The sequence below is a fragment of the Pipistrellus hanaki genome, assembly GCF_964339955.1.
Source record: "Pipistrellus hanaki genome assembly, chromosome: 12".
Taxonomy (NCBI): Eukaryota; Metazoa; Chordata; class Mammalia; order Chiroptera; family Vespertilionidae; genus Pipistrellus; species Pipistrellus hanaki.
Genome location: NC_140514.1, coordinates 19240207 through 19255053, shown reverse-complemented (window position 1 = coordinate 19255053; position 14847 = coordinate 19240207). Strand labels below are relative to the sequence as shown.

The window sequence follows — 14847 nt, the reverse complement described above, 5'->3', positions numbered from 1 at the left end:
CGCTATGACACGCACTGACCACCAGGGAGCAGACACTCAATGCTGGACCTGGTAGTCAGTTCACTCCCACAGCCAACCTCCGAGGCCAGCCAACCGCCCACGGTCCCTCCCCCCAGCCAGCCTCCTGCCATTGGTCCCCGGTGCTAAACCATTTGTAGATGACCTGCTTCTGGGTCTGGGTTTGTCCGTAGCAGAGCAGTTCTCTCGCTGCGATTTATTGAAAGTCAGCCCTCAACACAAGGGTTTGTCTCGTTCCCATCCTCTCCCTTCCCCAGGGGCCGCCTGCCCACCACAGAAAGGAGAGGGAGAGGGGAGACAGAGAACCATGCAGTGGCAGGGCGGCGTTGGTGTCCAGCGTCTATTCCTTCTGCACCTGGCCCGCGGACTGTAGCCTCCTCTCCTGACCCTGCCCGAGACCTTCAGGCCCTAGGCTGGGACGGGGAACCAGGGTAGGTGGCAGCAGATGCGGCCCCTTTCCCAGGGGGGCCGAGGGCCGTCTTCTTCCTTTGGAGCCAGCAGCCAACCTCCCAAGATCCCTCCCCACAACCAGCCAACCTCCTGCAGTCCCTTCCCACCATCCCCACCCCCGTGCATGAATTCGTGCATTGGGCCTCTAGTAGAATATTAAAGTGGTTCATCTCGGAAGATCAAAAACAGAAAATGGCCTCAGTGGGTTTGGCTCAGTGGATAGAGCACCAGCCCCCTGGACTGAAGGGTCCCAGGTTCAATTCTGGTCAGGGGCACATACCTTGGTTGCAGGCATGTGCAGGAAGCAACCAATTAATGTGTCTCTCTCACATTGATATTTCTCTCTCCCCCTCCCTCCCACTCCCTCTAAAAATCAATGGAAAAATATCCTTGAGTGAGGATTTACCAAAAAAACAAACAAACAGGAAACAACTAAGAGTCAACTATTTCTATAAAGAAATGCCTGAGATAAACAGGGAGAATATTTAAATGGATGAAAAGTTAACAATAGTACGGAGATAATTGTAAAGCTGGAGGAAGCCTCTGAGATTTCATTTCAGTGCCTGATCCATGAGGCTCCTGTCAATCTCCAGCTGGAGGACACCTCTCCTCTCTGCCACAAAGCAGCACTCACAAAAGCTTAAGGTATTACTCTACCCAGCAAAGTTATCATTCAGAATTGAAGGGCAGACAAAGAGCTTCACAGATCAGAAAAAGCTAAAGGTGTACATCACCACCAAACCAGTATTATATGAAATGCTGAAAGGTGTTCTTTAAAATGAGGAAAAAGAAGAAAAAGGTAAAGATAAAAATTATGAACAAATACATATCTATCAACAAGTGAATCTAAAAGTCAAGTAAATTAAAAATCTGATGAACAGAATAAAATGGTGAATATAATAGAATAGAGGCATAAAATGAAAGGAGATTGATAATTTTTCAGGGGGAAAGGGGTGCCTGTGAATGGAGTACGGGGAAGAGACTGGACAAAAATCATATACCTATGGATGAGGATGGGGGGTGGGGAGAGGGTAAGGGCAGAGGGTGGGGTGGGGACCAGGTGGAGGGGAGCTATGGGGGGGAAAAAAGAAGGAAATTGTAATAATCTGAACAATAAAACAGTGGCTCCTAATTTAAAAGGCAAACCATATTAAAACTAAAACAAATTAAAGATGTTTTCACTTTTATAAACAAAAACAGATATCCAGATCCCTCGTGGAGATCCTGATTTAGAAACTCTGGGGTAGAGTCAGGCCAGTTAGGCGTCAGTTAAGAATCATTTTATAAAACACTAATTTTAAAACTTTTTCTGGCAGAACACCTATACCAGCTGTTCTCAAGCTTTTTAATCTAAGGACCCTTTATACTCTCAAATCCTATCAAGGACCTCAAAGAACTTTTGTTTATATGAGTTATATCTACCAATACCATATTAGAAATTAAATGGAGAAATATTTGAAATACAAGAAATCACAAGCCCACAATCCATTATCTTGAGAGTAATGATGTCATCATGTGTCATACAGCCTCTGGACCAACTCTGCTACTGTACTCAGGAGAAAATCGACAAAAAAACTAAATGGCAGCTTAATATTATTATGAAAATTATTTTGTCCTCACAGACTCCCTAAAAGGTACTCAGGAATTTATGCAAAAGATATATTAACTGAAAGTCTAACATGAAATGAAAAACAAACTAGCTGAAGCAAGGGTTTTTTACTTTATTCGGTTTAAGAAATCTGGCTCAGAAATTTCATCTTCACAGTGACTCATATCTTGTTCTACAGAAAATTAGGATCCCATCAGAAATTTAAGCTATTTCTGCTTTACATTTATGTATTCAAAGAATATTGCATCTGGCAAAGGCTGCCCAATCTTGTAATGTTGTCAAATTCCATCCGGAATTTTATGCAGGTTTAACAAGTCACCATGCATTTTTCCATTTGATCTCAATTTTAAAACTTAAGAAACAAAATAAAACCATTAGAAATAACCAAATTTTACCAGACTATCATCCTCTGCAATTCATGTGGACACAACTCACAATTCTCCCCTGCTTTGATTTAAAAAAAAGAAAAAAGAAAAAAGAAAACCTCAAGAACTTTCAACCACTATTTGGATCAAAACTTTCATGGCTGAAAAACATCTCCCAATAACCTGCTCTGCCATTTGTTTCACCTATTTCCTTCCCTAACCCCATCCCATTCCTAAGAGGAAAAAAAAAAAGAAAGAAAATTTATTGAAGTGCCTACCAATGTGTTCTGGGGATGTTCTGTGAGGAAGACAAATGTCCTGCCCTAAAAAAGACTGCACTTGACCCAGGATTATAAACAAGAATATACATTTCCAAGCGTCAGAACTATTGTAAATATGCAGGTGCTCCAGAAGTATGACCGAGGAAACCAAGGTACCCTGAGGGGCCTTCCTGAAGAAACACAGTCTAAGGCGAGACCTGAAGGGGAAGGGGGTGGAGTGGGTGGGTCCCTGTCTTTTTAAACTAGAGAACACAAGAGTGGGTACAGCTTGCCCAGCTTCTTATCAGTACTTGGGGCTTGGCTTGACTGTGAATTTCCTGCTTTTACCTTCACGTCCTGTTGACTAAATCAGCAGAGAATCTTATTCAGGGTGACTGGAACTGTCCTGGTTTTAAAGCTGAAATTCCTAAGTTCAGAGAACCCCTCAGTACCAGGCAAACCAGTACAGCTGGTCATCTATCCCTCATATTACTCAACCTAAGTGTTATGCTTTGGCTACTAAAAGAAAACCTGTGGTTTTATAATGGCTAAAATTTCAAAGACTGGAAAATACCAATCTTATCAAGAACATAAACTGAATGGAATTTCCATACATCAAACCGAGGAAGTAAAAATGGATTTAATCACTTTGGCAATAATGCTGAAGTCAATTTGACATGTGAAGCCTGTTATAAACCAGCAATTCCACTCCTACGTATTCACCAGGGGGAACTGAGAGCTTCTGTACACCAAAAGACTTGCACAAGAATGTTCATAGCAGCTTTCTTTCATAGAAGCTAAAAACTAGAAATCATTCAATGTCCATCAATGGGAGAATGAATACTAATGGGCCAGGAAAAAAGAACAACTAACAATAAGCAATAACATAGGTAGATGCCACAAGTATGATGCTGAATGAAAACAGTCAGGGAGCTCTGGCCTATGTGGCTAAGTTGGTTGAGTGTTGTCCCGTGCACCGAAAGGTCACTGGTTCCATTCCCAGTCAGGGCACATGCCCAGGTTGTGGGTTTGATTCTCCAATCTGGGTACTTGAGGGAGGCAACCAATCGATGTTTCCCCACCAGTAACCGCTGCATGTACAAAGTAAAACAACTATTTACCCCTGGCCAATATGCAGATGGTGATGGTGGTGGAGGGAGGTGATAGAGAAAGATGCTCCAGGAGAGGCACAAGGTGAAGACTCATTATTCCCCACAGGAGAGAAGCACAAGACAGCACCAACTACTGGTCTTTAGGGCTGTGCTTCCCAAAGGCACATGGGGCATTCTGTTGCCCTTCATAGTATACCCCCGCCCTGATTTTTATCTTAATACTTTTTCTGATATAATGGAACCTAAGTATTATGACCTTAAAATGGGGAACATAAGTATGAAAAGAGGGAAGTGTTTGAAGCCAAATGGCTCTCTGCATGAAGTGATGGGAGAGGTACACACATATAAAGCAATGCATCTTATTTCATTTATTTATATTATTACTAAAGGTTGACCACCTGCATTCTAGGATTCAGCCTGGATGTCAACATCAAGCCCTCAAAGTCTATATCCCCAAAAGTCTGGGGGTCCCGGCCCATGGCTCCAACTTCGTGCACATTGAGAGCCATGTCATAAGGTAAAAAGTGTAGCATCTGCATGGTTGTGTTAGCAAAGGAAGTGAGGTTGCTGACCCAGATGAAGCCTCTGGAGGAAAACTGTGATGTTGAAGATCCGTGACTGAAGACAAAATAATATCCAGTCGGCCGCCCCACCTCCTGCCAAAGAGAGAAATGATGCCGCCAGGCCTGCTTTTTCCAGAGGGGGGTTTTAACTCTCTCTGTAGCACTCAGATTCCTGGTGGTAGACAAAGCAGGCAGATAGAGGGCTGCACCTGTAAATATGGATGTATCCTATTATCTCTCTCTCTTTGTCTCTCTCTCTCTTTTTTCTTTCTTTCTCTTTTTTTTATTCAAGAGGACTCTGAACTTGGGGAAGAGGGAAATTAGAAAAGAAAATATTACTAAAGGTTGAACTATTGGAAAAGGATCCTCCCTGCATTAGAAAGGCAGAAGCTTTTGAGACATTCATCAGCAAATATCTAAGTCTCCACAAGGTAAAGAAAATGGCAACAGATGCAAAGAAGACTGGGGGCACCACCCTCAAAAAGTTCAATCCTAATTCCACTTAACATTGCTATGGTTTTGGGTAAGTAAGGTTTTGGGTGACTTCTCTTTGGGCCACTATAGAAACAGAGATAATAACATGAGTTAACAAATTTTAACTATAAACATTAAAATGACAAAATGGGTATGTGAGTACCTGGTATAGCGCCTCAAACATAGAGATCATAAGTGTTAGTTTTTCTTCCTTCTCCAAGATAAACTATTTGTAGTGTGAAAGTGTAGAATCTCTTTTGACAAACAATGTTACTATGACATTTACTAAAATGCAAAGCCTATGAACAAAGGCCAGATAAAATTATACTGATCTACAACCAACACACAGAGCAAAGACATCTGAATTAAGCTTAAAGACTGCCCAAAATTAAAACCAAACAAAATGTCGGTATAATCTTACAAAATGTCTAAAAATGTATAATTTATGAATGCTCCCAGGATATTACTTGTAAGTCTATTTTTTAAATTATTTGTATCTGTTGTCTAATGCAGAGGCAATTTTGACACGAGCTATAATTTTCCCCCCCATCTCTGTCCTCTAGAACTGAAGAAAACCACACCTAGATGTCAAGAAAAATGGAAGATAAATAAGAACCCTCTTCAGTGCCTTAAAATGGTTTATTGCACACATAGGATGAGAGTAAGAAGTCCCTTCAAACATCTTAGATGAAGAAAACAAAGATATTAAGGAAAAGAAGAGAGAACCTCTGGACATTACACCTAGAATTTACCTTATGCCACAGATGCCTGCTGGCTTTTTAGGAAAGGAATAAGTATGGCCTGGAAGCCTTCCAGGTGATGATAAATGGGCAATGGCAGAAGCCATCGAAGATAACCTCCTACCTCTGCTATAGAACTTAAAGAAATCACAGGGAAGGTAGTGGGGTGCAGGAAGAAAGGGACACAGAGGGGAAAAATGGAGTTGGAAAGCCCAGCCAGTGTGACTCAGTGGTTGAGTCTTGACCTATGAGCCAGGGGGTGATGGTTTGTTTTGTGTGCTTTTTAATATTTTTACTGGTTTTTTTTAGAGAGGAAGGGAGAGGAATAGAGAGTTAGAAACATCAATGAGAAAAGCATCGATCAGCTGTCTCTTGCACACACCCTATTGGGGATGTGCCCGTAACCAAGGTACATGCCCTTGACTGGAATCAAACCTGGGACCCTTCAGTCCGCAGGCTAACGTGCTATCCACTGAGCCAAACCGGTTAGGGCAGGAGGTGATGGTTTGATTCCTGGTCAGGATGCATGCCAAGGTTATGGACTCAATTCCCAGTGGGAGGGGGGGGGGGGGGGAGGTTGGGTGTAGGAGGCAGCTGATCGATGATTCTCTCTCATCATTAATGTTTCTCTCTCTCTCACTCTCTCCGTTCCTCTCTGAAATCAATAAAAATATTTTTAATTAAAATTCTTTTTAAATGGCCGAAACCGGTTTGGCTCAATGGATAGAGCATCGGCTTGGGGACTGAAAGGTCCCGGGTTCGATTCCGGTCAGGGGCATGTACCTTGGTTGCGGGCATATCCCCAGTAGGGGGTGTGCAAGAGGCAGCTGATTGATGACTCTCTCTCATCAATGTTTCTAGCTCTCTATCTCTCTCCCTTCCTCTCTGTACAAAATCAATAAAATATTTTTTTAAATAAATAAATAAATAAATAAATTTTTTTAAATGGTAATGGAAAAAAGAAAATTATATTTAAGAAGAAAAAAGAGACAACCTATGGAAAACTTTAGGTAGGTACTCTGACTACAAAAATTATTTTTATTCAACTAGTTGAACATAAAACATCAGTCTAAAACTTTCCAATCCACAAATTAAGTAAAACTAATAAAAGCCCTTTAAAGAAACTAATTATTGAAATGCCTCATTTAATAATCAATAAACAATGTGATATCAATTTTAAAGTACTAATATAGTACTTGCTTTGTTTAAAAAGATAATAGCACTCATTAACACTCCAAGTTACAGATTAATAAGAAAATGTGTATCATAAAACATAATTAACTTGTCAAATAATAAACCATTTTATATTTACAATAGATAATAATCTGGTTAATGAGACACAAACTTGCCATAACTGTTAATTACAAAATGTCATTCACAAAAATAAAAACATAAAATAGCAAGAGAAAAGTATTCTTATAAATGAATGTTGATTTTTTTGAATGGTGTGACAGAAAATAGGTGTTTGTACCAACTGGCAGTAACTGCCTGGAAAGGACAGAGCAGGGTCTCCAGGGGCAGAGTTAGGGCTCAGTGTCTCAGATTAGCCCCGTGTGTCCCTGGATTCAGAAAGGAGCATGTCAGGCTTAGATCTACGTACCTATATACTTTATAGACTGAGAAACAGAATTATGGGCTATGTCCTAATAATGTCAAACTTCCTAAGAAAAATACAACAGACATCTAGAAATTGAGTATGTTTAACCTTGTCCCTGCCAATAAAATCTGTGGTCAAAGTACAAATATTAGAAATTAGAAAAACTTTATTTTCTCTTCTCTCTAAATAGTATTCCTCTTGCAAGTAATAAATTTCAACAAATGGGCTAAATAAATCTCAGAATAGATAAGATACTAATCACATAAGTTGGAGTGTTGTATGAAACAACTAGAGGCCCGTTGCATGATATTCGTGCAAGAATAAGCCTTCCTTCCCCTGGCTTCACTCCTGGCCACCCAGGATCCTGCAAATCCTGGCTCCCAGGCCACCTGGGATCCTGCAAATCCTGGCTCCCAGGCCGCCCAGGAGCCTGCAAGTCCTCACTCCTGGCCTGCTCCTGTATCTCCCTCCACCACCTCCCCTTCCCCTCATAGCAAGCGTCCTGCCCCTCCTGGCTGCTCCATGTCTGCATATGCAAATTAACCTGCTATCTTTGTTGGGTTAATTTGCATATTCACTCTTGATTGGCTGTGGGTGTAGCTGACCTACAGTCAATTTACATGTTTGTCTATTATTAGTAAGTCCCATAAAGTTCTAAGAAATTAAAGAATGAGACCAAGTTAACAGAAGTCATAAACTTTTGTTACTACGAATTCCATAAAGAGAAACAGAGGACAAGAGGAGAAAACATAGAAGCAGAAATCTTAGAAGAAAACATCCCTGAGCTGAAAACTAAAGGTCCTTCCTCACACTAACATATTCACCAAAAATGCATAGAATGGTTGCTTAAATAAATCCAACAAGTAAACATATTATGATAATTTCAGAATGCCAATTATAAAAGAGAAAAACTTCCAGAGAAAAAAATGTGTCACTTACAAAAGAATAAGAATGAGACTAACATCAGACTTCTGAATTCCAGAAGACAATGACAGAATGTCTTCAAAATTCTTAGCCAAACCCGCAGTGAAGTATGATGGTAAAATAAAGACATTTTTAAGACATGCAAAGATTTAATAAGTTCACCACGCACAGGTGCTTTCTGAAAAAAATAATTTAGATGAGGACATATTTCAGCAAGGCAAAACACAAATGTTATTAAAAATAAAGATGACTTAGATACAAGAAACAGTGGAAAGGCAACAAACAAGTAAAACTATAAATCTTAGCCGAAACCGGCTTGGCTCAGTTGATAGAGTGTCAACCTGCAGACTGAAAGGTCCCAGGTTCAATTTCGGTCAAGGGCATGTACCTTGGTTGCGGGCACATTCCCAGTAGAGGGTGTGCAAGAGGCAGCTGATGTTCTCTCTCATTGATGTTTCTAACTCTCTATCCCTCTCTCTTCCTCTCTGTAAAAAAAAAAATCAATAAAATATATTTTTTTAAAAAAATTATAAATCTTAAAGAGTAGCTACATAATGAATGTATATGTAAAAGCACCTAGAAGAGTGTCAGAGAGAAAGTTATTTAGTAAAAATCTAGAACTAAACACTGTATAGTTTTTTTTGTTTTTTGTTTTTTTTTTAAATATATTTTTAATTGATTTTTTACAGATAGGAAGGGAGAGAGAGAGAGAGAGAGAGTTAGAAACATCGATGAGAGAGAAACATCGATCAGCCGCCTCCTGCACACCTCCCACTGGGGATGTGCCCGCATCCAAGGTATGTGCCCTTGACCAGAATTGAACCAGTCTGCGGGCTGACTGACACTCTATCCACTGAGCTAAACCGGTTTCGGCAAAACACTGTATAGTTTTAACAGGGAAGGGAGAGGGCAAGGAAGGAAGAAAATGTGACCCACGTTTATTTCCTTACTAGTGACCCACATTTATTTCCTTACTAATTATAGATTTGTGCACATTGAGAGGAAATTAATTAGAAGAAATATTTTAATATTGCTATTCACCCTTTCTCTATAATAGAAGTGTCAGTGATGAAAGAAAATTAGAAAATGTATATGAAAAGTATATAAATTAAAAAAACAATAACATGATAAAACAACAGCAAAGACATGGTAAAACAACAAAAACATGATATAAAAATATTGATAAAAACAATGACTGATAAATTGATTAAACTTATTCTAATATCTCCCTGAATACCACATTAAGAATACAAATACTTTCAGAGTGCTTGACTAGTTTCCCTTGTGATGAAGTATTTACAACTTTAACATCACACACTCTTTGAACTCAAGAGAAAGTAACATATAACTGACCATGTCTGAAAATGGCTTTAGGTAGGAATATTTGTCTAGAGTTTGTCCTTGTGATTTATTAATAGTCATCGCAAATGCTGGCATCACAGGAAACTGTCTTCAAAATAATTTAAATGGGAGGCCAGTGTCAGACAGGAATAGTTGTGCCAATAGTTGCTCCTCAGACATATTCTGTTGACAACAATGCTTTCTTTCAGCTTCAGAATGTCAACAAAAACCAAATTCACAATCAACAATGACAGATCGAAACACATGAATGCGATTGGCACCAGTGAGAGCTTAATATGTATCACTAATGCGTGAGTCGACATTTATTTTTAGATTGCCAGTGTGCATCATATGTACCGGCCAGTTGGATGGACAGAAAATCAGTCACTTACATATATATGTAAGAGGAGAGGAAGAATATAAGGTTAAGCATGTCTATTTAAATGTAAGGATATTTGCTTTTCTTTATTCCCTACTGAGTTAACTAAAGATTTTCGCCCTACAAATTAATTTAGCCAAAGTTAAAACTCAATATAAAATAGGTAAAGAATATAAATAGTTCACAGAAAATAAAACATAAATGACTTTCATAAGAAAATCTCATTTTCATAAGAAACATACAAATAAAATTATATCAACATATCATGACCCATTTATTAAATTAGTAAAGACCAAAAGTGTGGTAGTAAACTATATATTGGTTAGGGTGGAAGAAAATAAGCACTCATTCATTACTGGTATGTATAAATTAGTACCCTGTCTGAGGCCAGCAATTTGGCAATATCTATCAAAATTACCACTCACTATATTTTAACCCCACAACTACAATTCTAGGAATCTATGCTAAATTTAGATGCTGTACTCAAACCTGTGTCTACATGGAAAGTACTCTGAAGAACTGCTTGAGAACAAAAGATAAAAAATAGAACCCTCCACCAGTACAGTGATTAAATTACCACAGTATATAAACTGTGGACTATCATGCAGCCATTAAAAAGGAAGTACTGATATGAAAGAATCTCCAAGATAAGGAAAAAAGGCCCAGAAAAAGTGGTACCGTGTATCGGAAGTCCTTAAAAGAACCTGAACCTCTCTGAGGACACAGGAAGACATCCCAAGGGGTACACAGAAGCACAGGTTTAAGGAGGTCAATTTTTAGACCATCTTCCACATGTATTCGTTCCTACTGATCTTCCCTGAGAATTAGCACAGGCTCAAGGCATCAGGCTGATCGATCCTTCTATTCTCATCCCCATTGCCCCTCTCTCACCCACCTCTCAAAGCCCCATATCTTAGAGTGGAGCACAACTCAAGGGAGTAGAAACCCTCAGGGCACCAGAGACCACCAGTGACAAAATCAAAGTTTCTTTAACCAAGATATCAGAAAGAGTTTTGTATCTTATACATATTTCAGTTACAGAGAAGTGTGGTGTTAGAATTGAGGCATTTTGCCCAGTGTTAGAATGTTATAAATTCAAAAATATTTGACTATGACATCAGATATCTACCTACGGATCAATCAATAGGGAGATATATGAATAATTTCACTTAAAGACTTCACTGTTTCCAAATAGTGAATGGTGGTCCAAAAAAGAATGCATAGCTCCCAAAAAAGAGTCCCAAGAAAACAAACAAACGAAAAAAAGCATCTGTAAAAAAAAACAAACAACAGAATGCCTTAGTCCATCACAGTGAGGCTTTGAGCATTATCCAGGAGACTTATCTTAGAATTCAGAAGATGGTTGCCTTGGAAATGCATAGTACTCAATTTAATAAAATTGGCAAAAGGAATCAGACTTTCTGACAGAGGACAGTTAGGGGCAACCAGGCTGGCAGGGAAGGGCAGTTATGGGTGACCTGCTGGCATGGGAGGGCAGTTATTTAGCTGCCTACTTATTCAATAAGGACTCGCTTTGCCATTAATGGTCATGATGGTGGTCATTTTCTACAAACGAACAAATAAAATCCACAGTTCCAACAATCTGATGAAAATATAAATACTTTATATATTAGTATTAGCTTACATATCATATATTTAAATAAATTTTAAGGACATACATAAAATTACTTCAACTTTTCCAAACCTTTCTAAGTATACTAGAGGCCCGATGCACAAAATTCATGCACATGGGTGGGGGGGGGGGGGGGGTCCGTCAGCCCAGCCTGCACCCTCTCCAATCTGGGATCCCTCTCACAATCCAGGACTGCTGGCTCCCAACTACTCGCCTACCTGCCAGCCTGGTCATCCCCTAACCACTCTCCTGTGAGCCTGATTGACGCCTAACTGCTCCCCTGCCGGCCCGAATGCCTCTAACTTCCCTCCCATGCCAGCAGGTCACCCATAACTGCCCTTCCCTGCCAGCCTGGTTGCCCCTAATTGTCCTCCCTTGCAGGCCTGGTCACCCCCAACTACCCTCTCCTGCCAGCCTGGTCGCCCCTAACTGCTCTCCCCTGCTGGTCTGGTTCCCCCCACTGTCCTTCCCTGCAGACCTGGTCCCCCTCATCTCCTCTCCCCAGCAGGCTTGGTCCCCCCTGCAACTGTCCTCCTCTGCAGGCCTGGTCCCTACCAACTGCCCTCCCCTGCTGGTCTGATCTCCCACATCTGCCCTCCCCTGCTAGCCATCTTGTGGTGGCCATCTTGTGTCCACATGGGGGCAGCCATCTTTGACCACATGGGGGTGGCCATCTTGTGTGTTGGAGTGATGGTCAATTTGCATATTACTCTTTTATTAGATAGGATTGGTTTAAATAAGGTCCCAATGATGGTTAATTCTGTTGAATTGGCCAGGCTATACAGTCCAGTTATTCAAACTCTAATCTAGATGTTGCTGTGAAAACATTTTATAGATGCATTAATTCCAGCTGCTTTAGTAAGCGGTGTCATCCTCAGTGATCTGGGGGGGCTTCATCCAGTCAACTGAAAGGCCCCACCATCAGATTTCAGACTCGCCTGGCCAACCCCATAACCTTAGTCTGTCACGTGCAGTATGTCTCTTTACATATTTATTTTTTTAATATATATTTTATTTATTTTTTACAGAGAGGAAGAGAGAGGACAGAGAGTTAGAAACATTAATGACAGAGAAACATCGCCCAGCTGCCTCCTGCACACCTCCCACCGGGGATGTGCCCGCAACCAAGGTACATGCCCTTGACCGGAATCGAACATGGGACCTTTCAGTCCACAGACCGACGCTCTACCACTGAGCCAAACCGGTTTCGGCTCTCTTTACATGTTTATATTAACCAGTTGGAGATCCTGTGTATGTGCAGGAGAGTATACGTATACATAAGAAAGACATGTATCTTTCTCTCATAGAACTGTAGGTAATACAATCCCAATAGGTGGAAGTAAGAAGTATAATTAACAGTCATTTGTTAGGTCTTGCTAAAGCCTTTTTATTGAGCTTCTCAGAAAATGAAACCATGAATGACTCTAATGACTGGTTAACAAACCTCTTCCAAGCTTGATGGTTTCAAATTCTCTGCTCTCAGCAACACTGAAGGAGATCCTAATTTAATTGTCAGCTGCTAAATCGTTTCAAAAATCACTTTTGATGAAAAACTGCTACATCATTTTTTCACATACAACTCAGAAGAACAAACAACAAGATAATTTGTAAGCTCTGAGATCAGGGTTCCTGCTGCTTTGTCCACTGCTCACCATCAAGACATACAAGAGCGTCCAGAACACACAAGGAGCTCAAAATGTATTAGATAAATCAAAAAATGAACAAAACTCCACTATTCTCATCTACTTACTGAAATTAAAAAGTTTGTCAGAACCTACATCTATAAACACAAAAATCGGGAATGGAATCAATGCCAAACCCTGCCTCATTCTAGCAACGAGTGACAGTATTGTAAGGATTCATTAATCTGGAGGAGAGTAAGTCCCATCCATCTTGTTAAGAGATGATTTCCAGTAAAAATGTATTTTTTATGTTGAGTAATTATCAAACATTTTATAATATTTGTACTATAATTACGATAAGTCCAAAAGAAAGTAAGACTGAGCCTTATGGACACAGGAAACAGTTTTTACATTTTAATTTACATATCCATTTTTGTTACTGAGAATGATATGATGATGATGAAACCCATCAAACATAAAACTACATCAGGCCAAAATTCTGTGGAGAAAACAAATGGAAAGGAGCTGAAGGGAAAAATGGGGTCACATAAGATTTCAAACTGTTAAAGTAGAGCTTGTTTATACATTTTTTTTAACCTATGATGATGGGTAAAATGTTGCAAAATTTATTTTTTAACAGAATCAACAATTTTTAAATGTCAATATTTACAACACACTAGAAATATTTCTGCAACTATTTAAGTTTTGAAGAAAAATTTTAGATGTCAACTTTAAAATGTATAACGAAGTACATTCTCTCTCATCATTGATGTTTCTACCTCTCTTCCTCTACCCCTCTCCCTTTCTCTCTGAAATTAATAAAATATAAAGAAAGAAAAATAAATTGAGAATCATTGATCCTACATGCCCTACACTGGGGGTCAAGCCCACAACCTGCGCATGTGCCCTGACCAGATATCGAATCATGACCTCCTGGTTCACAGGTCAACACTCAACCATTGAATCATGCTAGCCAGGCAAAAATATATTTTTTAAAAAAAGGAGGAGGAGGAGGAGGAGAAAGAAGAAAGAAGAAAGAAGAAAGAAGAAGGAAGAAGGAAGAAGAAGGAGGAAGAAGGAAGAAGGAGGAAGAGGAAGGAGGAAGGAGGAAGGAGGGAGGAGGAAGAAGGAAGAAGGAAGAAGGAAGAAGGAGGAAGAAGGAAGAAAGAGGAAGAGGAAGGAGGAAGGAGGAAGGAAGAAGGAAGAAGAAGGAGGAAGAAGGAAGAGGGAGGAAGAGGAAGGAGGAAGGAGGAAGGAGGAAAGAGGAAGAAGAAGAAAAAGGAGGAGGAGGAGGAGGAGGAGGAGGAGAAGAAGAAGAAGGAGAAGAGGAGGAGCTCAGAGTTGCTATCTACAGGAATGAGAACCTAAATATCACTTTTTACTTTTTCCTAGAAATTTTTAACACATGCCTAATAAACAATATTAAGAATTTTTGAAAATGTAAACATTAACCAGTTATTTAAGGGGATGGGGGAAGTCCTCCAAGAAAATATCAGTGAGGTATAAATTTCCTTATTTGTACACTCAAACCACCATCACAAATGAGAGATGGCAAAGCACTGCCCTGATTGTCTGCTGAAGCCTACTTGCAAAGACTTCTACTTCAACATTTGACTAAGAAACATATGATGCAACCTAAAAAAAAAAACTACTAAAACCAAGCACCACCCAAAAAAATCACTCCCATCTAAACTAACAGAGGAAGACAAATTAGAAAGCAAAAACCTACATGTAACAAAAAAGGGTTTTTCCTCCCATCA

At 39.8% G+C, this 14847-nt stretch overlaps 1 protein-coding gene across 5 annotated transcripts in view; it reads right to left on the bottom strand.

Annotated features, from left to right (window-relative positions):
• Positions 1-14847, bottom strand: part of MTA3 (metastasis associated 1 family member 3) — a 166672-nt gene that overhangs the window by 92024 nt on the left and 59801 nt on the right. The gene's annotated exons all lie outside the window — the stretch shown is intronic.